The sequence below is a fragment of the Ambystoma mexicanum genome, chromosome 1q, assembly GCF_040938575.1.
Source record: "Ambystoma mexicanum isolate Mex_15411 chromosome 1q, UKY_AmexF1_1, whole genome shotgun sequence".
NCBI lineage: Eukaryota > Metazoa > Chordata > Amphibia > Caudata > Ambystomatidae > Ambystoma > Ambystoma mexicanum.
In genome coordinates, this window is record NC_090922.1 from 1,539,035,352 (window position 1) to 1,539,062,828 (window position 27,477).

Here is a 27,477-nt window from a genome sequence, read left to right on the forward strand (position 1 = left end):
CAGTATCCACACTTCTTCTCTATGGGCCAGCAGTCCACACTTTGGGCCTCATTACACGGTAGGCGGTGAGCCATGGCGCTATTAGCGCCATGGCTCATGCCGGTAAAATACCGGCACCGCCTTGGTGGAAAGGGGATTTACCGCCCCATTCCAAGGTTGGAGGGGCGGTAAATCCCCCTTCCACCATTGCCCTTCCCCATTCCCATTTCTGCCCCATAGGGCTCTATGGGAATGGGGAAGGCGCTAATTACGGCACCGCAATTTTGCGGTGCCGTTATTAGCTCCGAGGTCCCTTTGCGGGTTGGATTTTAATGCCTGCAAAAAGCAGGCGTTAAATCCCCCAACCCGCAAAGGGACCTCGTAGTAAGGCGGTAAGGATTTACCGGTACCGGTATTTTACTGGTACCGGTAAATCCTTACCGCCATCCGTGTAATGAGGCCCTTTATCTCTATGGGCTTGCACTATCCACACTTGATCTCAATGGGCTGGCACTATCCACACTTGATCTCTATGGGCCGGCAGTATCCACACTTAATCTACATGGGCCAGCTGTAGCCACAGTTGATCTCTATGGGCCGGCAGTAACCACACTTGAACTCTACGGGCCGACAGTATCCACACTTCTTCTCTATAGGCTGGCAGTATCCACACGTGATATCTAGGACTGGCAGTATCCAAACCTAGTCTCCATGGGCCAGCTGTAGCCACACTTGATCTCTATGGGCAGGCAATAACTACACTTCTTCTCTATGATATGATATGAAATGATATGGCATTTATAACACACCTATACACAAGTCTTTCAAGGCGCGACGAGGCAAGGGAGGCGGGAACAGAGGGAAGACAGAGACAACAATCATACTAGGCCAGGTGTCATTCAGATCGCGCAAGGGCATGGGAAGGGGGAAGGGGAAAAGTGCGGGGGGGAAGTAGGAGGGGACAGTGCAGTACATGGGATACATAGAATAAATAAAACAATATAAAAAATATGGCCAGCTGGTGGCAAGTGCAAGGGTAAGTGGTAGGGGACTGTAGGGATATAGAAAACAGTCCCTAAGTGCGGGGGTGTTAAGACGGATTTCTGAACTCTGTCCTGGTGGCGCAGAAGTTCAGAAGGCCAACCTAATTACTTGGAACAGGGTAACCTCTGGACAAGCCAGACCAATCAAGGTAGCGATCGCGGCGGTCAAGACTAGGTCTCAAGAGGGGTGAGGGTGACTGAAAGCCCGCAATGAGCACACAAAGCAAGAGCGCTCACAAACTACTCCAAACAGTTGTTTATATCAAAAATAGATACACATTTATTATAAGGCCTTGAAACTAATAACCACAGTAAAAGCAGCAATATACAACGATATTAAACCAACACATACACTATCCACCCAATATATATACAGAATACACAGTTTCACAGCATTAGCAGCACGAAATATGTTATCCACCTGCAGGGGAAGAAAAACAGGCAGTGCGAACCAATGCGTGTGATATGTCCGCCTTCTGAGGCCCCTAACTGGATGGTAGTCCAATCCCTACGAAGAGTGGAGCCTAGCGCTCAAAAGTACCTGCACACGCCGGTGCCAGTGGGCAGAAGGTGAAGCTCTTCGGAGGACGTTGGACAGTTCTGTAGGGTGCCCTCATGAAGGAGAACACGGTCCGCGACTCTAGCGCAGCCTCCACTGTGAGGCAGAAGCAGGGCGCGAGTACGGACAAGGGGTGCTGTATTTACAGCGGGGAAAAGCAAGGGGCACTGCAGGAGGGCGACCAGATCCTAGCTAATCTACTCACCGGTCCCCGAAGCAAGCAGGCCCGAGCTTCTCCTCGATAGATGCAGCTTCTGGCAGGTTCTGAAGAGCAGGGAACGTCTCGTCGTCGTGCAGAGTAAAAAGACGTCCCGATCGAAGAATCCTGCACAGTTTTGTCGCCACGGCAGGGCAACGGAACGGCCGGGTGTATTCAAGCCAAACGAGCACCGTTCACCTCTAGCTTAGGGTTGCTAAGCAAACGAAGCGTGTGAGCGTGCCCCGGACTCAGAATACCACCCAACCTGTCGGCGATTACAGAGCAGGACTCCTTAGTAAGCTGGTCAGTCAACTGGATGGCCCAGAGACACTTCCGAAGGCTTACGGCAGGAGTTGATGAAGGTGCCGGGAATAGCTGGTCCTGCTATTCCAATAGGTCGAAGCGCCAGTACAGGCCTTCTTGTTCGATCTTAGGTGGAAAGGGCTTCACCGGACGACAGCAATGAGGAGCAGAAGTTCTTCAGAGGGTCACCAGCGATTCCTCGGTCCAGCCTCGTGTTCGCAGGATACTTGGCTCCTGTATCCCTGGGTTCGTAAGAACTCAGGAGATCGACATGGTAGTGGTGTTTCCAGCTCCCTCTTATCCACGGTTCCCTTCGCGCCAAAACGGAGGGGAGCCAATGGGAGATCCGCTCATCAACACACATACCATACGTGGACCAATCACGGACCACAGTGGTCCCAGGCATTCACACCACCCTAGACTCTCTGGCACCCAGGATGTGTATTGGGACCAGACAGCCCAGCCCACATCCTGGGGGCACTCAAACGACATGTAGAAGCCCGCGAAAGCAACCGTGTTTCGCGGGAAACTACATGCCCAAATAAGGAAGGCCCCGGGTCGCCGGACCCGGGGGAAGGTAAAGGGAGCAAGACGGACAGTGGACGAGACAAAGGAGCCTCGTGGTCCGGCCATTTTGGGTAGCCGGGCCACCCTTTTGTGTTCGCGGCAAAAAGGTGCTCAGAACGGCAAAAGGAGCTCAAAATAAACCAAATGATCGCTGCCACCAGCCCAGTCCCTGAATGACTTGCACCGATCCAAAAACCATCCTACAAGAGTGTCTAGGGTCTGTAGAAGGCTAGAGACCCAAGAGAGCTGTAACTTAGCTTACAGTGCCCTCTTGTGTCGTGTTGCACTAAAATGGCGACACGATAAAAGAAACTACGGGAAACAGCGTTCCCCGGTACTGACTGTCTTAAGGGCATGTCAGTTTCCCCGTAAGAAAGGAGCGAAAGCCCAGAGGAGTACGGCAGAAGGCTGCACTTCTCTGGCAAAGCCAAGAAAACAGGTTGAAAACAATAGCAAAAAGTTTAGGGGTTGCCACATGGAAGGAAAGTTCCCTACAATAACGAAATCTTTCCTAACACTCGCCCCTCCCAGACTATGGACAGGGGGAACTAATCCACCCCTGGATGAGTCTCTTGTTCAGGTCGGTAAAACATTCTGGACAACCCATCAGCATTGCTATGTTGGACACCTGGCCTATGCTCAATAGTGAAGTCGAAGCCTTGTAGACTTATGGACCACCTAAGCAACTTTGGATTCTCCCCCTTCATGTTCATTAGCCACTTTAACGGCTTATGGTCAGTCTGCACAGTGAAGTGGGTCCCATAGAGGTAGGGCCGCAGCTTCCTTAGGGCCCACACAACAGAGAAACATTCTTTCTCTACCGTGGACCATCTGAGCTCTCTGTCCTTAAGCTGGCGACTAATAAAACCGATAGGGTGTTCCTTACCCTTCTCATCTACTTGTGATAGTACAGCTCCTATCCCAGTGTCAGAGGCATCCGTCTGCACGATAAAAGGTCTTTGATAATCAGGGGCCCTTAGGACAGGGGCCTGGCACAAGGAGTCTTTTAAGCCATTGAAGGCCTTCTCACACTCGTCGGTCCAAGTTACCTTCTTGGGTTTCTTCGGAGTTGTGAGGGCAGTCAGAGGAGCAGCTATGGTGCCATAGTCTGCCACAAAATTGCGATAATACCCCGTGAGTCCTAAGAAGGCTCTCACTTGGGTTTGTGTAGTGGGGGTAGGCCAGTCTTGTACTGCTTGTACTTTACTGGGGAGAGGCTGTATCCTTCCTCCACCTACTTCATGCCCAAGGTAAACCACTGAGCCTTGTCCAATCTGGCATTTACTCGCCTTGATGGTCAAGTGGGCTTTCTGAAGAGCCTGGAGCACAATCCCGAGGTGTTTCACATGGTCTTCCCAGGTGGCACTGAAAACTGCTATATCGTCCAGATATGCAAGACAGAATTCGTCCAACCCATTCAACACATGATTCACAAGCCTCTGGAAAGTGGCAGGTGCATTCTTCAATCCGAACGGCATTACCCGGAATTGGTAAAGCCCGTCGGGAGTTGAAAATGCTGTCTTCTCCTTGGCATGTTCTGCTAAAGCTATTTGCCAATAGCCCGCAGTCAGGTCAAACGTGCTGAGGTACTTGGAGGCACCCAAGGTATCCACCAGCTCGTCAGTTCGAGGCAAGGGGTGTGCATCTGTCTTGGTGACAGCATTCAGAGCCCTGTAATCCACGCAGAACCTCAATTCAGAAGTGCCTGCCTTTGGAACCAATACCACAGGACTGGACCAAGGACTACTAGAGGGTTCAATCACCCCAAGGTCTAACATCTTGTTGACCTCGGTCTTAATATAAGACCGTACTTTATCCGACATCCTGTATCCCCTACTTTTGGTAGGTACACTGTCTCCTGTGTCAATGTTATGTTTGCACCAAGGTGTCAAACCAGGCGACTGTGAAAACAGGGGGGAAAACTGCCTAAGCAAACTTTTCACCTCAGCCTGCTGATCAGAAGTCAGGTGAGGGGCCACTCGGACACCCTCAACGGAGCTATCTGAAGGACCGCTTTGGAACAGGTCGGGAAGAGGTTCTGACTCCTCTTCCTCAACGTCTGACGCCAGTAGCAGTGCTGCGATTTCGACTCTTGGGACGAAAGCCTTCAGCCTATTTACGTGGAACACTTTTGGAGCCTGTCCAGGCCTTCCAAGGTCCACTAAATAGTTCACCTCACCCAGGGGCTCCACCACTGTGTAAGGGCCTGACCATTTGTCCTGTAAAGCGCGAGGCCTTATAGGGTTCATGATCAGGACTTGCTGACCAGGGGTAAAGTGAATTAAGGAAGCTTTCTGGTCGTACCAATGTTTCACCAGCGCTTGTCCTGCCTTCAACTTTTCACTAGCCAAGCCCATCAGGAGTACCATCCGTTTTCTGAGCCCTAGCACATAGTCAACTACATTGGTAGTAACAGGGGGAGTGGGCATCTCCCATCCCTCTTTGACGATGGCTAAGGGTCCCCGTACGGGATGACCGAACAGAAGTTCGAAGGGGCTGAAGCCAACACCCTCCTGTGGTACCTCTCTGTAGGCAAACAGCAAGCATGGTAAAAGAAGATCCCATTTTCTTCTCTGGGGCTCCTCCAGAGCCCCAATCATGCTCTTTAACGTTCTGTTGAAACGTTCCACCAGACCATTGGTCTGGGGGTGATATGCAGAAGAGAACTTGTAGGTGACCCCACATTCTTTCCACATAGCCTGCATATACTTCGACATAAAGTTGCTGCCACGATCTGACACAACTTCTTTAGGGAAGCCAACCCTAGTAAATATGCCGAGTAAAGCTTTTGCAACCGACTTGGCAGTTACAGTTTTTAATGGGATGGCCTCAGGATACCTGGTTGCATGGTCGACCAGCACCAGGATAAACCTATTGCCTGAGGATGTTTGCGGGTCAAGGGGACCAACGATGTCGATCCCTACCCTTTCAAACGGTACCCCCACAACTGGGAGCGGTACCAACGGAGCTTGGATTGTCGCGCCAACCTTACCAGACAACTGGCAGGAGGCACAACTCCTGCAGTGACTTTCTACTTGCACCCCCATCTTGGGCCAGTAGAAGTGCATAGATAACCTTTGCTTGGTCCTCTTCATTCCAAGGTGACCAGCAAGGGGAACTTCATGCGCCAACTGCAGGAGGAAGGGTCTAACAGAAAGGGGAACCACCAACCTCCTATGGTCTCCTTCTGTAGACTCTGTGGGCTCACTGTACAGGAGTCCACCTTCCCAATAAATCCTATGCTTCCCAGGAGGTTCACCCTCAAGCTGGGAGCAGGCCTGTCTCCTTAGGCCTTCCAGAGATGGGCACTCACGTTGGCCCTTACTGAAGTCGTCCCTATCAGGACCTCCTTCAACTAACAAGTCTTTTAGTTCAGGATGGTCGTTGGGGTCGAACACTTCAGGCATCGCCACCTCCTCGTCAGGCTCGGGCGATTGACCAACTCCCTCCACCGCAGTGGTAGGCGAGCTCGGGGGAATATTCTCTTTCCCCCGTCGGGACTTGTTGACTCCTTTCGCCTTGGGTTTCCCCTTCGGCTGGGGCGGCGTATTGGACTTGGCCAATGCTGCCCGTGCTTGAGACCGTGTGTAGGGTCTTTCGGCAGTGTCTCCTACGTGCCCTAGAGCTCTGAGATCATTGCCCAACAAGACCTTTCCCGGGACGTTTCTCTGAATGCTCACTGGAATCCTAACTGCTGTACCATTTAAAGTTAGATTAACAGGGATCACGGGAAACATACGGAGGGGGCCGTCAGCCAACTTAGTGGGCATCAGAGTAGCTCTGGCAACTTCCTCTGAGTCTACCAAGGTAGAATCCACTACAGTTCGACTGCACCCACTATCCCTAAGAGCTGGAGTATCCACTCCATTGATCAGCACACTGTCTTTAAAGTAGTGCTTGGTATTATCCGGAATCCTAGCATATGCCTCTGCGACTTTAGGCTCCCAGGAACCCAGGGACACTAAAACTACCTCGGCCTCTATTCCGCTGGGAAACGAGTCCGAGGAGAAGGACGCTCCTGTAATCTCTTCTTCCTCGTAGGAGGAGAAGGCCAGATTAGCGGAGTGGACCCCCAAAGGTTTAACCTTACACCGGGGATCCCCCTTCACATGGTCAGTTGCTCCACAAGAAAAACAAGCCCCATTGGGTCTGTTTACGTAGGGAGGCTTATTATAACCAGAGTTCTGTTTCGGAGGCGAACCTCCGCTACCCTGTGAGTTCTCTTGTGTCTTACCCTTGTTTTTCTTTTTGTGGCCCTTTTGGGAAGAAGATTTAGCAGATTCCCCACCCTCCATATCTTTGGACTTTTTCCCCTCCTCCTGCTTACCAGGATGAGTTTTGTCCTTATGGGACACTCGATGTGACACCCATAAGTCTGCTGCAATGGCCAGCTTCTTAGGATCTATCTCCTTCGAATCGGCCAAATGCTGCTTAAGCTCCGGGGAAGAAGAAGCAAAAATGTGTTCCAGCATGACAAGATTTATCATGCCGTCGAAGGTAGAAACCTTATAGCCTTCGACCCAGCCAGTTAAGTTTTTCAAGGACTCAGCGACATAAGATACCCAAGTACCACCTTCCTTTTTCTTATACTCTCGAAACCTTTTCAAGTATTGGGTCGGAGTCTTCCCAAACTTTAAAATGAGAGTCTGCTTCAACATTGCAAAATCAGCGCGCTCAGCCTTCGACATTTCCATAATGGCACTGCAACCAGAATGGGGCAGTCTGCTGAGTAACCATGCAATCTTATCCGCATTATCAACCTCTTGAACCTCGCATGCATACTCAAACGCATTTAACCAGTCCATTATGTCATTTCGTTCCTCATACACACTGAGCAGATCTTTTGGAAACCGCGGATGAGAGGAAGCCCCAGAACCATGTCCAGGACCCTTGGACCCATTTGCGAACTGAAGCTTGGCCAGTTCCAACTGGTGATCCCTGTCTTTTTGTTTTTCTGCCTGGTCGATTTTCAGTTTGGCTATGCTGAATTCAAGCTCCTGCTGCCTAAACCGCAGCTCTTGCTTCTTGAATTCAAGCATAGCCTCCCCATCAACACTGGCAGAGGAAACGTTAGACATTACATCCTCCCTGTCCTCGTGGTCGTGATGGATCAGTGCAGCGGCAGAACCGTCGGTTCTGCCAGTGAGAGCAGCCCCACCACCTTCTGCACTGTCCTCGGAAGTTATAGCGTCAAGCTGCGCTTCTTGCCACGCCACGATTCTCTGGATCATTTCCACTTTAGTGCCTTGAGAGGAAACCCCTCTCTCCGCACACATCTTCTTCAATGTTTCAGATTTCGAAGCATTTAAGGTTAATAAAGTATTCGTTTCCATACTGTTGATAGGACTATGGCCTTTTTAACGTTATATTCAATACTTTACTGCGTGTCCTGGTTGGAATAACCTGAAAACGCCTTAGCTCGTGCGCAACACTGGATACCTTCAGTCGTATCCCACCGCTGTACACCAATTTGTTAAGACGGATTTCTGAACTCTGTCCTGGTGGCGCAGAAGTTCAGAAGGCCAACCTAATTACTTGGAACAGGGTAACCTCTGGACAAGCCAGACCAATCAAGGTAGCGATCGCGGCGGTCAAGACTAGGTCTCAAGAGGGGTGAGGGTGACTGAAAGCCCGCAATGAGCACACAAAGCAAGAGCGCTCACAAACTACTCCAAACAGTTGTTTATATCAAAAATAGATACACATTTATTATAAGGCCTTGAAACTAATAACCACAGTAAAAGCAGCAATATACAACGATATTAAACCAACACATACACTATCCACCCAATATATATACAGAATACACAGTTTCACAGCATTAGCAGCACGAAATATGTTATCCACCTGCAGGGGAAGAAAAACAGGCAGTGCGAACCAATGCGTGTGATATGTCCGCCTTCTGAGGCCCCTAACTGGATGGTAGTCCAATCCCTACGAAGAGTGGAGCCTAGCGCTCAAAAGTACCTGCACACGCCGGTGCCAGTGGGCAGAAGGTGAAGCTCTTCGGAGGACGTTGGACAGTTCTGTAGGGTGCCCTCATGAAGGAGAACACGGTCCGCGACTCTAGCGCAGCCTCCACTGTGAGGCAGAAGCAGGGCGCGAGTACGGACAAGGGGTGCTGTATTTACAGCGGGGAAAAGCAAGGGGCACTGCAGGAGGGCGACCAGATCCTAGCTAATCTACTCACCGGTCCCCGAAGCAAGCAGGCCCGAGCTTCTCCTCGATAGATGCAGCTTCTGGCAGGTTCTGAAGAGCAGGGAACGTCTCGTCGTCGTGCAGAGTAAAAAGACGTCCCGATCGAAGAATCCTGCACAGTTTTGTCGCCACGGCAGGGCAACGGAACGGCCGGGTGTATTCAAGCCAAACGAGCACCGTTCACCTCTAGCTTAGGGTTGCTAAGCAAACGAAGCGTGTGAGCGTGCCCCGGACTCAGAATACCACCCAACCTGTCGGCGATTACAGAGCAGGACTCCTTAGTAAGCTGGTCAGTCAACTGGATGGCCCAGAGACACTTCCGAAGGCTTACGGCAGGAGTTGATGAAGGTGCCGGGAATAGCTGGTCCTGCTATTCCAATAGGTCGAAGCGCCAGTACAGGCCTTCTTGTTCGATCTTAGGTGGAAAGGGCTTCACCGGACGACAGCAATGAGGAGCAGAAGTTCTTCAGAGGGTCACCAGCGATTCCTCGGTCCAGCCTCGTGTTCGCAGGATACTTGGCTCCTGTATCCCTGGGTTCGTAAGAACTCAGGAGATCGACATGGTAGTGGTGTTTCCAGCTCCCTCTTATCCACGGTTCCCTTCGCGCCAAAACGGAGGGGAGCCAATGGGAGATCCGCTCATCAACACACATACCATACGTGGACCAATCACGGACCACAGTGGTCCCAGGCATTCACACCACCCTAGACTCTCTGGCACCCAGGATGTGTATTGGGACCAGACAGCCCAGCCCACATCCTGGGGGCACTCAAACGACATGTAGAAGCCCGCGAAAGCAACCGTGTTTCGCGGGAAACTACATGCCCAAATAAGGAAGGCCCCGGGTCGCCGGACCCGGGGGAAGGTAAAGGGAGCAAGACGGACAGTGGACGAGACAAAGGAGCCTCGTGGTCCGGCCATTTTGGGTAGCCGGGCCACCCTTTTGTGTTCGCGGCAAAAAGGTGCTCAGAACGGCAAAAGGAGCTCAAAATAAACCAAATGATCGCTGCCACCAGCCCAGTCCCTGAATGACTTGCACCGATCCAAAAACCATCCTACAAGAGTGTCTAGGGTCTGTAGAAGGCTAGAGACCCAAGAGAGCTGTAACTTAGCTTACAGTGCCCTCTTGTGTCGTGTTGCACTAAAATGGCGACACGATAAAAGAAACTACGGGAAACAGCGTTCCCCGGTACTGACTGTCTTAAGGGCATGTCAGTTTCCCCGTAAGAAAGGAGCGAAAGCCCAGAGGAGTACGGCAGAAGGCTGCACTTCTCTGGCAAAGCCAAGAAAACAGGTTGAAAACAAAAGCAAAAAGTTTAGGGGTTGCCACATGGAAGGAAAGTTCCCTACAATAACGAAATCTTTCCTAACAGGGGGTTGCCAGGGAGGCAGTGCAGGTGTGCAACTGGTGGCGGAGGTGACCTGGGCCTGTGATCGGAGAGTGGCCAGGTGACCAGTGCAGTTTCAGTATCAGACAGGAATTCAGCAGGGGAGAGGAGGAGAGAAAGCAGAAGCAAAGAGGAAGGTTTTGAGGTGCTTCCAGAATCGGAGATGGTTCTCCTCAAGTTTCAGGGAGGCTGTTTCAGAGGGAGGCCCCAGCCGAAGAAAGAGATCTACCACCAACTCGTGGCTTGGAGAAGCGGCTGACCCTGAGGGAGTTGGAGGTGGGTGAGCGAAGAGCTCGAGAAGGAAGATATTTAGGAAGGGAGAGTTGAAGGAATTGAAGCCACAGGCCTGCTTTTTCCCGTTACCATGCTTGTTTATCTGGATTTACTGTGCAGCTCATACAGATCACCAAAAGGACACTGTCACTTTAATCAAATTGAAAGTAAGCTACACTAACCTCTTCCATAGTACTGAAAATGTATTAATACCGACAAATATATGAATATATACTTTTTCATTGTAGATTCTGCTGCCCCTTTCTTGCGGCATGCTTATCAGCTGACTGCTGCACTCAACCGCGTGTGCGCAAACGAGCGAGCGCAATCGAGTGAGTGCAATCGAGCGATGGCATTCGAGCAAGCGCTATCGAGGAGGGCTGTTGGCTGTTTGCTGGCTTGTGGTTTAGTGCAGCGCTCAGCCAGCAGCCCTCCCTCGATTTTATATCGCTCTTAGCTAAAGTGACGTGCCGTCACCATTGGCAGACGCCCTTCTATATATTTATCTAACAAGGTGAGATTACCAATTTTACCTTGTACTCGAATCCTTTTGAAGTGATAACAGCGTGTCTATGTACAAACTGACAACGGCAATGCCAACGGACGCTGCCAATCTGTTAATCCCTGAGGATCCGGGACTGTCCGTATCAAATGAATCTAATATTACCGCATTACAGAAGGTCATCCATCATATAATGAAGCGTTCTAAGACTCTGCCAATAGATGTCGCAAACTATGGAATGTGAACACCAGCCGTAAACCTCCTTGTTCTACAATTGCATCTGACAGAGGAAATCTCCTCTTGTCAGCAGCTATGAAAATTACGGTATCCAGTTAAATTTTCGAAAACATATTTTCGAAATGCATTTTGTGGGAAAAAAAAGTGGCGAAAGATTTTTTTCCGAATGTTTTTATTTTTATTTTATGTTTTATTTTTGTTTCATTAGTAAAAAAAAGTGACAATAAAAAACTCCCCCATTTCAAAAATAAAATAAAATAAAAAATTTGAAAAAAAAAATGTCGGCAATTTTGTGTCGTTCGAAAATGTCACTATAAACCAAAAATTACTGTAACAACTGTACACAGCAATCCTGTAAATGTTTCCATTACTGATGCCGACTTGCTGAACATAAACAAGCAAAATTCTGAAATACCTCACTCTATATATTTACAGAATGGTAGCAACTGTGTACCAAGTGTCAAATTGCCAGAAACAATCTTAATGAGTTAAGAAGCAGAAAAAAATGTAAAAGGAAATACGGTTACAAGCGAAGTAATCGAATCTAAGTGATTTTCCGAACCCAAAGGTTCGACTTCCCAAAAGTTCGACTTTTTTTTATTTTTTATTTCCCGCAAATATATATGTGGGGGGAGACCCCCCCACAGCCTCCCACCTTACCCCTATACATTTTTTATATACTTTACCCCCCACATATATATATGCGGGAAATTGGGGGTCGAACTTTTGGGAGTCGAACTTTTGGGGTTAGGTAAAATTGTTCTAAACCAAGTAATCTGTCATGCTTCAGAACATTTTACCTGCCCTATTTTATACTCACAAATGGTTGCGGGAGTGAAGGATGTCGTCCAGAGCGAGACCTCAGTTGCTAGTATTCACGTTGCGACTCGCAATTTGATTGAACTAGACTACACCATTTCTAGATCACAAGACGTAAACCAGAATAACAAAACTAGTATTGTTTTTGACACGCAAATTGAAGCACAACCTTTAGATAATGTGTTGAATTTATCTCAATCACCTATTATGTACTTGAACCAGCAACAATCGTCTTCTGAGATGTCGATTTATACCCCTGACTCTTTTGAAAAGCCTTCCCCAAGGCCATCCTTTGGCTTAGGACATACCTCCTCAATTACTCAAGAATTTACCTTGTCTGCCATTAATAATGGGATATTTGCGATAACAAAGCTATATGAAATGCTAGCTACTAAAATGACAGCCCAAGATGAGATTTCTAGACTTTTGTGTGCAAAGATGGATTGGGTAGGACAAAGTATGAACCAAGATAAAATCCAATCAATATTAAATCAGAATATAGGCCTACAAAAATCTCGAGGCTGTGTGTTGTACATGAATAAAGGGACACTACCCCTTTAAGAGCGGCAACAGAGAAGGAGCGGGAAGAAAGGGAAAAGGAGGGGGCCGGAGAAGGAAACGGCAGTTGGTGTCAGGGAGTGAATAAAGATGGTTCACTGCAGCATTGGCTCCGTGTCATTCCTGAGGCTTGGGTATGCATGAATGAACGGAGCACAACACTGGCGACGAAGCCGATGCGAACCCGTGGGTGCCGGCAGCAGTGACAGGAGGGCGGTAAGCCCAGCACTCGAGAAGGGCTCGTGAGCCCAGCAGGTCAGGTGGGCCTGTGTGCCCTGCAGTTCAGCAGTGGCCCGTGTGCCCTGCTAGGAGGGCCCGTGCGCCCAGCAGTCGAGGAGAGCCCGTGCGGCCAGCAGTTCAGGTGGGCCCGTGTGCCCTGCAGTGTGGCAGCGGCCCGTGTGCCCTGCTGAAGGGCCTGTGAGCCCAGCAGTGAGTGGAGGGCCCGTGTGCCCAGCAGCTTGAAGGGCCTGTGAGCCCAGCAGTGATTGGAGGGCCTGTGTGCCCAGCAGCGTCCAGGGAGGGCCCGTGTGCCCAGCAGCTTGAAGGGCCCGTGAGCCCAGCAGTGTGAGGAGGGCCTGCAAGCCCAGCAGCGTTCAGGGAGGGCACGTGTGCCCAGCAGTTAAGGAGGGCTCGTGAGCCCAGCAGACCAGGTAGGCCCGTGTGCCCTGCAGCGTATCAGGACCGGAGAGCCCAGCAGTGTGGAGCCCAGCAGCGGTGGCCTGCCAGCAGCAGACCAGCCGAACAGAAGATCGGGGGGGCCCGTGCGCCCATGACCGGAGAGCCCGGCAGTGAGGACCAGCTGACCAGAAGATCGGGGGGGCCCGTGCGCCCAAGACTGGAGAGCACGGCAGTGAGGAGCCCGACAGCGGAGGACTGCCAGCTACAGACCAGCCGCCCTCAACTGAAGAGCCCAGCAGCGAAGAGCCCAGCAGCGAAGAGCCCAGCAGCGGAGGCCTACCAGCAGCGGAGGCCTGCCAGCAGCTGACCAGCCGACCAGGTGATCGAAGGGCCCGTGCGCCCGAGACCGAAGTGCCCGGCGACGGAAGCCCGCCGACAGCAGTCCAGCCGACCGGGAGATCGTAGGGCCCGTGAGCCCAGGACCGCAGCGCCCAGCAGAGGAGGTCCCGCGCCCCCTCGGCAAGAAGAGGACCGCGGACGCCAACAACGGGAAGAGCCCGCGGACCAGAAGAGGCCCACAAGAAGAAGGAGACCACGAGGGAACACAGCAGGCCCACACGTCACGGAAGAGGAGACCCGCAGGCTCGCGGCATCCACCCTCAAGTAAGGCGTCGGAAAGGGATAGCAAAAGGGGAACCCCGAGTCTCCCACCCACGTGACACATCAGTAGACACACCTGAAGGTGACATTTGCAAAGGGGAACCCCGAGTCTCCCACCCACGTGACACATCAGCAGACACACCTAAAGGTGACATTTGCAAAGGGGAACCCCGTGTCCCCTGCACGTGACATTTCACGGAAGCACACCCAAAGGAGAGCCACATTACGAGGACAAGGGTGACCCCGAGTCTCCCCACGTGACACTTCACCAAAAACAGCAAAAGGGGAACCGTGTAATCCATTCACCAAGGGAAACCCCGAGTCTCCCACACGTGACATTCTACAAAACACACAAAGGACAACATCAGCACGAAAGAAAGAGGCACACTGTCTCCCCATATGACATTGGGAAAGGAAAACACCCCCAGAGCAAGGGCATCCCAGTGCCCCCACAGGACAGTTACAGCGACCACACGGCAAGAAAGCCTCATTACAGAGGGAAATCCTGTGTCTCCCAAAAGCGACAGGCAAGCATACAAAGGAGTGGGAAAGACCACGAGAGAGAGGGGAGAAAACCCAGTATCTCCCCACACGCGACCCCTCAAGAACCTACCAGGAAAGCCACCAAGAGAAGAGGTTTTGCACCACACCCTAGACGGCAAGTCCAGACTTGGGCACACGTGCGCTGTAAGCCACGATACCAAGAGAAAACCGCGACCAACGGACTAGAGAATACTAAGCGACACCATCATGTCGGCGCCGGACGCAGCAGACCCCAACGCTCCACCACCACCACCAGGGGCACCCTCCTCTCACGCAAGCCTAATGAGGAGACCCGCCCCGTTCACGCTAAACCCACACCATGACCAAGGCCAAAGATGGGAAGAATGGATGGAGGAATTCGAAGATTTCGTGGGTGCCATTGGCACGCAAGAACCTCCAAACATATTAAGCATATTTGCAAACGTCGCAGGGAGAGAAATTAAAAACATCATACGCACGATTCCTCCACAAGACCGCACTACATACGCAAAACTCCGGCAAGCCATAAATGAGAAACTGGTCATCTCACCCAACCGGGACTACGAGAGATACACGTTCAACCAATGTGGCCAGCTACCTCACGAATCGATAGGGGAATTTGTAATACGTCTTCAAAGAAAAATATCGAAGTGCGATTTCGCCAACTTTAATGACGAAGAAGCCATTAGATTACGCATAATAGAAGATTGTGTATCCTCAATGTTCCGGAAACACCTTCTAAAGAAACCCCTATCCCTAAAAGAAGTACTAGATCTAGCCAGAGTCTACGAGAGAGTGGACATTCAAGCAGCAGCCATTGAGAACCCCAAGAAAGGAGAAATTATAGCAGCAATACATCCCTACGCCCGCCAACCAGCTCCCCAAACAAGGACCAACCAGAGGTACCCGACACAACGGACACAGAGTGACCGTCAATGCTATCGCTGCGGGTTCGAGTATCCACACAGAGGTCCATGCCCTGCCATCGGGCAATGCTGCATGAGGTGTGGAATGGAGAACCACTTCCAAGTGATGTGCAAGGAACTACTACTAGAAAGGGGGTCAACACGCCCTCGACCTGCCCCTCACATGACGGACACACACACGGAACAGCATCGCCAAGCAGACAGGAACGCACCACTCACCAGCAACGCACATCAACGCCCAGACACTGTGAGAGCCCTGGAGGGACTTCAGATCGAACCAGATAGGAAAGAGCACGAACTATATCACATCCACCAGAATGACTTCATGCAAGAGCTGGAACGAGAGGACAACTACAAAGCGGAAACCCTTAACATCCACAGACGAGACAGAGAGCCATACCTCAATATCCCGCCACAATACCAGCCGGGAGGGAATGAACAAGCTCAATACCTACAAGATGGCTACGACCGAGAATACGTATGCCTCCTCAGTGTGGAGGCTGAAGACACTGCAGCTCCCAGAGTAACAATCCAGATGGGAAGCATCCGAAACAGATTTATCGTTGACACAGGAGCGACAGTAAACGTCATGAACGAAGACATCTACCGTGAGATAGCCTCTGCATACCCCCTCCAAGAATCCAAAACACACATCTTTCAATGGGGAGCGGCTCAACCCATGACATCCAAAGGGAAATTCCAATGTGATCTACAGCACAGGGACATCACAACAACTGCCACGATACACGTGATAAGGAGCCCAGCTGTCGGCCGCTGTCTCCTCAGCTACAGGACAGCTAACGCCCTCGCCCTGATTGACCTACACTACGACCAATCGGAAGTCATCGAAGGACTACCATTGCCATGCGAATCCATCAGGGCAATGATAGACAGGCCACTGGCGAAAGGAGACCTCAAGAGCCAATTCCCCAAGCTAGTTGAAGGAGTGGGCATGCTAAAAAGCTCACACATCAAATCACAGATCGAAAATACCATCAGGCCGATACCGCAGCACCCACGCAAAGTGGGCTTCCTCCTCCAAGAACAGGTATCAAAAGAAATCCAACTTCTTCTTCTCAACGACATCTCAATACCTGGAAGGGATCAAGAGCAACATGACAAAGCCCTAACATCAACCTGTGGGAACACCAAAATGAAAATGCCACCCCGCATAGAGCGATGGGGAATAAGACTGCAAGAGGACGATTATACTATTGTCCACAAACCAGGAGGAGACGCAGACCCAGCGGACTATCCATCCAGACACCCCCTACTGGACAAAGTTGACACCCGGGCACATGAGGTCACTGAATATATCTTGCACCTGTCGTCAAATGACATGCCACCAGCTGAACTCATGGTGAGATATCAACCCAGAACACGCATTCCCAGATGGAAGGACCACACACCTGAAGAAGACCTAACCGTCAGAGAACGAGACGCCGAGAAGAAGAGGAAGGCCAAGCAATGGGCTGACACAAAAAGGAGAGCGAAAGAACAACGACTAGAGATCGAGCAAACAGTCCTGGTGCGACAAACACAACGCAAGAAAACGGACACTCGATACAGCCCAGAGCCACGAACAATCACAGCCACCAAGAGGCCCATGATCACAGAAACCGGAGAACTAGGAGACATTACCCACAACTCCTCATTCCTCAGGGAGTTATATCTGGAGGAACATGAAACACAAGAAACACCCGACGAGAACACCAGCGAGGAAGAAGAAACAGAACCCCCAGTGGAATTGACCGGCGAAAGCCGAGAATCACCAGGGAGACCCCTAGGACAATAAAGAAGCCAGTGAGGCTCATCGAACAGATGTAACTGGACTCTCATGTTAAGTACGGGGGAGGTGTTGTACATGAATAAAGGGACACTACCCCTTTAAGAGCGGCAACAGAGAAGGAGCGGGAAGAAAGGGAAAAGGAGGGGGCCGGAGAAGGAAACGGCAGTTGGTGTCAGGGAGTGAATAAAGATGGTTCACTGCAGCATTGGCTCCGTGTCATTCCTGAGGCTTGGGTATGCATGAATGAACGGAGCACAACACTGTGTGAGGTTTTTAAATTGCCTACAAGAGGGCTGCTTGCCAGAGAGGACGCCGAACGGGTTGCTTTTGCAAGATAATGAAGATGAGACATGTCCAGTTGTTATAAATGATCCACATATATCCATGGTCGAGGCCTTGCCTCAAGAATCTGTTCAATGCTCTGACACGCAACCATCCTCGTATGAAGTTGAGGACCGAATGATAGAGCTTGCTGCTTCTCATGAGATAGATAGTGTAAAATCAGATGAACCGCTTTATGCAGTCTTTAGGTCTCATAAAAGGAAGTCCAGACTCATTGAAATGCGACCACGCCAAAACAAATAAAAAAAACAACATCCATCAAAAAAGGAAAAATCAAACGACGCAAAAAAATGTATTGCCCAATTGACTACTCCAGTCCTTAATGCTGATGTAAAAAAAACTGCTAGCCACCAGAATAGAGCAATATTAGAACAGGAAAGCACTTTGACCGAACAATGTAAGAGAAATGAGAGTCTGCACTCAGTTGTTGATGAGGAAGTTTTATTGAATTTATACATGTACTCAATGTTGCCTGACCATATAGAAATTGAGCCTGAGAATGAACCGCTAGAGGATCTTCAAGTCAGTGGGAATTATAATAATGACTACACCTTAGATAACCTTCAAATTAACATTCCAATTGAGACAACTGACAGTCGATTCTTTACAATGGAGAAAAAAACCAAAACAATTCTTAACAGGAAAAATAAACAAATCCACTATGAAACCACTTAATCCCAAATCTTCCCCTTCGCATTCATCCACTGAGAAAGGTATACGACCAACTCACTTAAGAATGTCAGATCTCCTATCAGTGTCCATGTTAAACCGCTGTCGTAATGAACCGTTCCCAAATCGAACCACTCTAACGGCAGCATTTAAGTATTTTTCAAATGTACAGCTCATTAGGTCATGCGACATTGGAAATGTGCGGTTCCAACAAACCCCTCAAAATGGATACAGTAATTTTTACTATACACTCATTGATTATTAAAGATCTGATATGGAAGGAGAGGTTTACATTGAATGAAGCAGGCTTCTATGTGGAGTTAGTAGATCATTCGGGGGCTTGGAATGAGACCTACATGAACCCCACTGATAGTACTTTTTCATAAAAGAGATTACAAAAGAGATGATATCTTTGTAAATGGTACAGGGGATTCGGGTAGGAATGCTAGAACTGTACACTTTGAATCTGACAACAAGGTAGGGAACCTGTCGGATTGGTCCTGGCTGAAGAAAGCGAGAGATGAGACCTATTCCCAAAATATGAATTCATGCCAAACTCAAGACTTCACAGCAGCCAGCATTAATATGTTGAGTTGGAACACTTGTGCTCATAAGCACTTGTTAAACTCTGGTAACAATATTATGTTTGCAAATGATGAAATTATTGCATTGCAGGAAACTTGGCTGCTGAAAGAACCAATCCTGCCAGGATATGAATCATCTTGTGTACCTGCAGTTTATCATGGGATAGGCAGGCCATCAGCAGGATTGCTAACTGCAGTTAAGCTAGATATGAATTGCACATTTTGTGCTTGGGCTTCTCTCCATCCGTGTCTGCAACTAACAAAAATAGTATTCAAGTACCAAGGAAATGTTGTCATATCACAAACAGCGTTATTAAACTTGTACTGGAATCCGGTGATGCTGCCCAGTAAAATCTTTCTAGAACTAGTCATTGATATGCTTGATCTAGAGGGAAATATAAATATGACCCGTGATAGTGGGCGATCTAAACTTGAGATGCATAGGTATAGTCAAATCTAAATTGCCAAAGAGAGCAAAGCAATGGTTGGACTTTATGAAATCCAGAGGGTTTAAAATGTTAAATGGCTCATCAGAGAAGGGCACGCCTCCACACCATACGTGGAGCAACTCTGGACTACGCATTTGCATCTGAACAAGTACTATCAAGAGTAACAGATTTTGAGATACAGTATGCTCCAACTAGTGACCATAATATCCTCATGACTTCATGGATAATGCAATGTAAAAAAAAGACTGACAAGCCGATTCATGGAATAATTAGCGCGGCGCAAGTGGGCAAAAACGTGCGATTCGCAGTGGAATAGCGAAAATCGCAGTGCAATTGCGAAAATCGCACGAAAAGCAGCGCACGTCGATTCATGGAAGGCCGTGCGCGAGAAAACCAGCGGATGTGCGATAAAAAAGTGCGCGGCGCACGTAGGCGCACAGGCCGTCTAACAGCGTGCGCCAGGTCACAGCGAAAATCGCACAGGCCACAGCGAAATTCGCACATAGCGCGGCGCACGCAACAAAAGTAGGCGGAACACGGGCGTAACACTCGGAATGGGGAACAACTTGCCAAAACGTGGGCGTCACGGGGTAAGTACAGGGCACAAGTGCGCGGAACGCCCACACGCTCGCCTACAACACGTATTCATGGAATAGAATAGGGGAAAAAAGCGCACGCTCAAACCAGCGCACAGGCACAAACACGACCGCCACAAGAAAGCAGGCGGTAGCGTCTCTGCGGCTGTAAGAAATGTGCGCCAAAAGGTGCGCCAACAAATCGCACCTATATACTGCCATGATGAATGTCCCATACTGTGGCCCTCCAGGAAAAATGACGTGCAAAGGGGTACCCACAAACACGGACACCCGCTGACAAAAAATACGTGTGCGTGTATACCGGGGTGCGCGGGAAGTCTAACACGCGATTTCAGCAGGGTACGTGCATCACAGGGGTTCGCGTGAAGTTTCACACGCGATCGGGCCTGGGGGAGCGGGCTACGTGTATATCAGGGGTTCGCGTGAAGTTCCTCACGCGACCGGGCCTGGGGGAGCGGGCTACGTGTATTACAGGGGTTCGCGTGATGGGGGAGTGGGCTACGTGTATTACAGGGGTTCGCGTGAAGTTCCTCATGCGATCGGGCCTGGGGGAGCGGGCTACGTGTATTACAGGGGTTCGCGTGAAGTTCCTCACGCGATCGGGCCTGGGGGAGCGGGCTATGTGTATTACAGGGGTGCGCGGGAAGATCCAGGGGTGCGCGGGAAGTTCCACACGCGAATAGCCTGGGGGCGCGTGTATTCCAGGGGTGCGCGGGAAGTTCCACACGCGAATAGCCTGTGCGCGTGTATTTCAGGGGTGCGCGGGAAGTTCCACACGCGAATAGCCTGGGCGCGTGTATTTCATGGGTGCGCGGGAAGTTCCACACGCGAATAGCCTGGGCGCGTGTATTTCAGGGGTGCGCGGGAAGTTCCACACGCGAATAGCCTGGGCGCGTGTATTTCAGGGGTGCGCGGGAAGTTCCACACGCGAATAGCCTGGGCGCGTGTATTTCAGGGGTGCGCGGGAAGTTCCACACGCGAATAGCCTGGGCGCGTGTATTTCAGGGGTGCGCGGGAAGTTCCACACGCGAATAGCCTGGGCGCGTGTATTTCAGGGGTGCGCGGGAAGTTCCACACGCGAATAGCCTGGGCGCGTGTATTTCAGGGGTGCGCGGGAAGTTCCACACGCGAATAGCCTAGGCGCGTGTATTTCAGGGGTGCGGGGGAAGTTCCACACGCGAATAGCCTGGGCGCGTGTATTTCAGGGGTGCGCGGGAAGTTCCACACGCGAATAGCCTGGGCGCGTGTATTTCAGGGGTGCGCGGGAAGTTCCACACGCGAATAGCCTAGGCGCGTGTATTTCAGGGGTGCGGGGGAAGTTCCACACGCGAATAGCCTGGGGGCGCGTGTATTTCAGGGGTGCGCGGGAAGTTCCACACGCGAATAGCCTGGGCGCGTGTATTTCAGGGGTGCGCGGGAAGTACCACACGCGAATAGCCTAGGCGCGTGTATTTCAGGGGTGCGGGGGAAGTTCCACACGCGAATAGGCTGGGGGCGCGTGTATTTCAGGGGTGCGCGGGAAGTTCCACACGCGAATAGCCTGGGCGCGTGTATTTCAGGGGTGCGCGGGAAGTTCCACACGCGAATAGCCTGGGCGCGTGTATTTCAGGGGTGCGCGGGAAGTTCCACACGCGAATAGCCTGGGCGCGTGTATTCCAGGGGTGCGCGGGAAGTTCCACACGCGAATAGCCTGGGCGCGTGAATATCAGGGGTGCGCGGGAAGTTCCACATGTGATTTGACAGTGTGGGTCCTCCCAGGTGTACCCTGTACACCCTCCACGGCCCCTGCAGGCAGCCCACACCACAGGGGACTACCCTGCATCCCTGGTCATGTCCCGCAGGCAGCCCACCCACCATGGGCATGCCCCCCAGCAAAGGCACATGTCTCCTTGAACTAATGAACACCAACTCATGTCCCCTTGCACCCCCACCCCCCAGCACTGTGGGGCACCTGCCAGCAGGCCCCCACCCATGTCCAACTCATGTCCCCCACCACCCCCACCCCCCAGCACTGTGGGGCACCTGCCAGCAGGCCCCCACCCATGTCCAACTCATGTCTCCCACCACCCCCACCCCCCAGCCACCAGGGGCACCCTCCACCAGGCCCCCACTCATGTCTACCACCACCCCCACCCCCCAGCCACCAGGGTCAGCCTCCACCAGGCCCCCACTCATGTCTACCACCACCCCCACCCCCCAGCCACCAGGGTCAGCCTCCACCAGGCCCCCACTCATGTCTCCCACCACCCCCACCCCCCAGCCACCAGGGGCACCCTCCACCAGGCCCCCACTCATGTCACCCACCACCCCCACACCCCAGCAGTGCAGGGTCACCCTCCACCAGGCCCCGACTCATGTCACCCACCACCCCCACCCCCCAGCCACCAGGGGCACCCTCCACCAGGCCCCCACTCATGTCTCCCACCACCCCCACCCTCCAACACTGTGGGGCACCTGCCAGCAGGCCTCCACCCATGTCCAACTCATGTCCCCCACCACCCCCACCCCCCAGCACTGTGGGGCACCTGCCAGCAGGCCCCCACCCATGTCCAACTCATGTCTCCCACCACCCCCACCCCCCAGCCACCAGGGTCAGCCTCCACCAGGCCCCCACTCATGTCTCCCACCACCCCCACCCCCCAGCCACCAGGGGCACCCTCCACCAGGCCCCCACTCATGTCACCCACCACCCCCACACCCCAGCAGTGCAGGGTCACCCTCCACCAGGCCCCGACTCATGTCACCCACCACCCCCACCCCCCAGCCACCAGGGGCACCCTCCACCAGGCCCCCACTCATGTCTCCCACCACCCCCACCCCCCAGCACTGTGGGGCACCTGCCAGCAGGCCCCCACCCATGTCCAACTCATGTCCCCCACCACCCCCACCCCCCAGCACTGTGGGGCACCTGCCAGCAGGCCCCCACCCATGTCCAACTCATGTCTCCCACCACCCCCACCCCCCAGCCACCAGGGTCAGCCTCCACCAGGCCCCCACTCATGTCTCCCACCACCCCCACCCCCCAGCCACCAGGGGCACCCTCCACCAGGCCCCCACTCATGTCACCCACCACCCCCACCCCCCAGCCACCAGGGGCACCCTCCACCAGGCCCCCACTCATGTCTCCCACCACCCCCACCCCCCAGCACTGTGGGGCACCTGCCAGCAGGCCCCCACCCATGTCCAACTCATGTCCCCCACCACCCCCACCCCCCAGCACTGTGGGGCACCTGCCAGCAGGCCCCCACCCATGTCCAACTCATGTCTCCCACCACCCCCACCCCCCAGCCACCAGGGGCACCCTCCACCAGGCCCCCACTCATGTCACCCACCACCCCCACCCCCCAGCCACCAGGGGCACCCTCCACCAGGCCCCCACTCATGTCTCCCACCACCCCCACCCCCCAGCACTGTGGGGCACCTGCCAGCAGGCCCCCACCCATGTCCAACTCATGTCCCCCACCACCCCCACCCCCCAGCACTGTGGGGCACCTGCCAGCAGGCCCCCACCCATGTCCAACTCATGTCTCCCACCGCCCCCACCCCCCAGCCACCAGGGGCACCCTCCACCAGGCCCCCACTCATGTCTACCACCACCCCCACCCCCCAGCCACCAGGGTCAGCCTCCACCAGGCCCCCACTCATGTCTACCACCACCCCCGAACCCCAGCCACCAGGGGCACCCTCCACCAGGCCCCCACTCATGTCACCCACCACCCCCACACCCCAGCAGTGCAGGGTCACCCTCCACCAGGCCCCCACTCATGTCACCCACCACCCCCACACCCCAGCAGTGCAGGGTCACCCTCCACCAGGCCCCCACTCATGTCACCCACCACCCCCACACCCCAGCAGTGCAGGGTCATCCTCCACCAGGCCCCCACTCATGTCACCCACCACCCCCACACCCCAGCAGTGCAGGGTCACCCTCCACCAGGCCCCCACTCATGTCTACCACCACCCCCACCCCCCCAGCACTGTGGGGCACCTGCCAGCAGGCCCCCACCCATGTCCAATCCATGCCCCCCTGCACCTGGGTCCCAACATTCCCCAATCATGTCCGTAATGCCCATCCTCCCCTGCCAAAAGGCCCAACCAACTATCACACCCACCCACATATCAAAGGCAATTACATGTTACACCCCCAATTTAAATAATGCAATTTAACACATGTCTGTCACACACAATGGCTGCAAGTGAATGACAAAACACCCAACATGACATGCCTGAAAGCAATGAGATGATACGACACATTGAAGATTAAAAAAATAATATGTATTTAACAGCAAGTAGAATGGAAATGAAATAAGAGAAAACACAAAGCAAATCAAACAAAACAAGATGAATGTCCAAGAAAATAATCTGAAAAATTAAAATAAGCCAATGAAGAAGATCATCCTGGGTCCATGAGCCCTACCAAATTAAACCTAACTGACTACTAACTAAAAAGTGAACTATATACAAAAAAGTGGTGCATTGTCCAATCGCAACCAAAAAAAAATCAAAAAAACAAAGGAAACCTAACCCTAACTATACAACTATATACAAAGGCAGCGGGCTATTCGGACGGCTCACTGGTTGTTGTCATGGGCCAGGGCATCATCGAACTCCTGGTCAATGGCTTGGAGGCGGGCATGTTCCCTGGCCCCGAGGTCCCGCAGGGATAACGCAGTGTCAAGCTCAAACTCCCTGCGAAGACCCTCGAGGCACTCAGCCCGCCTCAGCGCCCTCCGCATGGAGTCCTCCGCCCTGACCATCGTGAGCCGTTCCTCCTCTGCCCGCTGCCGCTCCGCACCTATCCGCTGGCACAACCTCTCCCACACGGAAGCCACTCCCATTCCAGGGTTCTCCTGCCCTCCGGCCGATGCCTGCACCCCTGATGTTGATGGCCCCGAGCCATGATGCCTCCCACGTTGAGCCTGCTGCTGCCTCCGACGCAACTGCCTGTGCCAGCACGACGGCATCCAGGCTGATGGAAACCACCGACGCCGTCGTGCACGTGCCCTGCCCGATGATGCCGTCACATCCTCCATCTGCTGGGGTCCAGTTGCTCTGGTGTCCACCCCTGCTGGATCTCTGACTCCCGACTGTGGCAGGGATGGGATCCCCACCAAGCTGGCTGCATTGGTCGGGGCAGGTCCACAGGGGGCCCTGGTGGCATCTGGGCTGGAAGACGGCAAGGAGAACGACTGGTGGATAGCCTGCACAGAGGAGGAGAGGGCCGCCACATTGGCCAACACATGCAGGAAACCCCCGAACATGGCCGATCCCAATTGGGCCACGTCGGCACGGTGCACTTCGTGATGACGTGCGTGCTCCTCCCGGGAAGCACGCACGGCATCACGAATCACAGCCGTGCGCATCGCGACCCCAATCAGGACCTTCTCCGCACGGCCAGGGGTTCCCACGTCCGCAGGTGGAGGGGAGTCAGGTGACATGGACATCCCCTCTACCTGCGGACAGGCCTGGGACGGGGCATCCCTGCTGGTGCATGGTGGTGCACTCACAGGGTCAGGGACAGCGACATGCACAGGCCCCTCCACGGTGACCTGTGCTGCCTCCTGCCCCTGGCCCTGGACTGCACCACTTGCACCAGCAGGGATGCCCCCACCAGGCCCCATGTGTGCCCCAGTGGCGGCCTCCTCCTCCTCTGTGCAAACCACCAACCTGGATGGCTCCTCACCGTCTCCCACCGTAGCAGGCCCCTGTGGGGGCTCACTCACCCCTTCCGCTGCAGCCGTGGGGGCATCCCCGCCGCCTTGCTCCACAGCGCCGTCTCCGCCCTCTTCTTCACTAGCCGCTGCGTAGAGGGAGACAAAGAACACAAGCATCAGGGCACTGTACAATGGTCCCCTAGACAGGAAGCAATAGCAGATGAGCACCACTGTCAAAGTACACTTCCATCATGTCCCTCCACAACACATGGGTCAGTCCAGGCAAAACACACACAGTAACAGGCATGGTGCATGCCATGGACATTTCCATGCATGTCCAATGGACTCTTGAAACATTCAATGATATGTAACTCACATGCATCATGGCTCATGCCCATCACATGCACACACTTCACCTCAGTCACATCCATCTGGCCCCAAACACACCAAACACAGCGGATACAAGGGTAATTTGGCTGCTTTACTGAATCTCTGCATTGTCACACACATGTGTCATGCATCCATGGCATGCACAAGTCACAGACACGCAGGTCAGGCACACAGACATGGCTACCATATATGTACCTGGCATCAGCACCCATCCCTCACCCCCACCCATGTCCAGGTACAGAGACTGGCATGCTCTCATGTTTAAAATCTGAATAGGGCTCCCCATGCGGCATTTCAACACATGCAACAACCATGTGCATCACACATCACTGGTCGCACATGCATTACCATGATGTCCCTGCACACATACATGCATACATGGCCTATGGCACACATACAGGCAAGTATCATAGAACCAGCACACCGCAACATGCCCTGTCTCACACAGTAATGCATGGACACTTACGGCTCAACTCCAGACGGGCCTCCCTCTCAAGGATCTGGGCGTGGAGCGCTGGGCGTACGCGTTCCAGGACCCTCATCTGGATGGAACTCATGCGGCCCCGGCCCCCCTCCACGAGGCGCCGGGCCTTCACAAGGGTCCTGGACCTCAAGTCCTCCCAGCGCTTCTTAATCTTCAGGACGTCGCGGGTTGCCACCCCCTCCGCGTTGATGGCAACCACACAGTCGGCCCAGATCCTCTGCCGTCCTTCCTTGCTGGCGCGGGACGATCCAAAGAGGGCATCATACTGCCCCAGGACATGCTCCACCAGGACACCAACTTCGGTGACAGTGAAGCTGGTGCCCCTCTGCCCCTCTGGCCTGGGGTTGCCACTGGTGCCAGATGTGGAAGTGCCCGACATGGCAACCCCAGAGGCAGGTGTGGGTGGGCAACTGGGTCCTGGGGCTGGGCTGTGGAGCGATGTAATCCCAGTCGGGAGTCTTCAGTTCCAGCAGGGGTGGACACAGCAACTGGACCCCTGCAGATGGCTGATGTGCAGGCACCAAATGGCAGGGCACGGTGGCAGCAGGCAGGCAGGCAGGCAGGCAGCAGCAGATGGCACGTGGGAGGCTGCTCGGGGCACTGGGGGGCAGTAACTCGGCCTTCTGGGCAGGAGCGTGGGCTTCCGTGTGTTTTCGCGTGGCCAGCTTGATACGGAGTGATTTGGCACGTGAATATCCTGCACGTCAGCGTGAAATCCGAGGAAAGGCCCTTAGCGCGTAAGCGCGTCAGCACGCATACGCGATTCTATTGGACCAGAGTCCCTCAGCGCGTAAGCGCGTCTGTGACGTGACCCGCACGGGTGTTCCCCACTCAGCACGTGATGACGGGGCACACGTGGAGATACTGCACGTCAGAGTGTCATCGCGTGTAATTGGACAAAAGTGCGCGTACACGCGATTGGCCTATGTACGTGTATTTAATGGGTGCGCGGCCACTTACACACGCAAGTACGTCAGCGAACCTGTATCCCGTGGTGCGTGTGAATTTCCACACGCTATTGGACTGGGAACTGGATTCCAGGAGTGCGCGGGTCACACGCTGTATCCCGTGGTGCGTGTGAATTTCCACACGCTATTGGACTGGGAACTGGATTCCAGGAGTGCGCGGGTCACACGCTGTATCCCGTGGTGCGTGTGAATTTCCACAC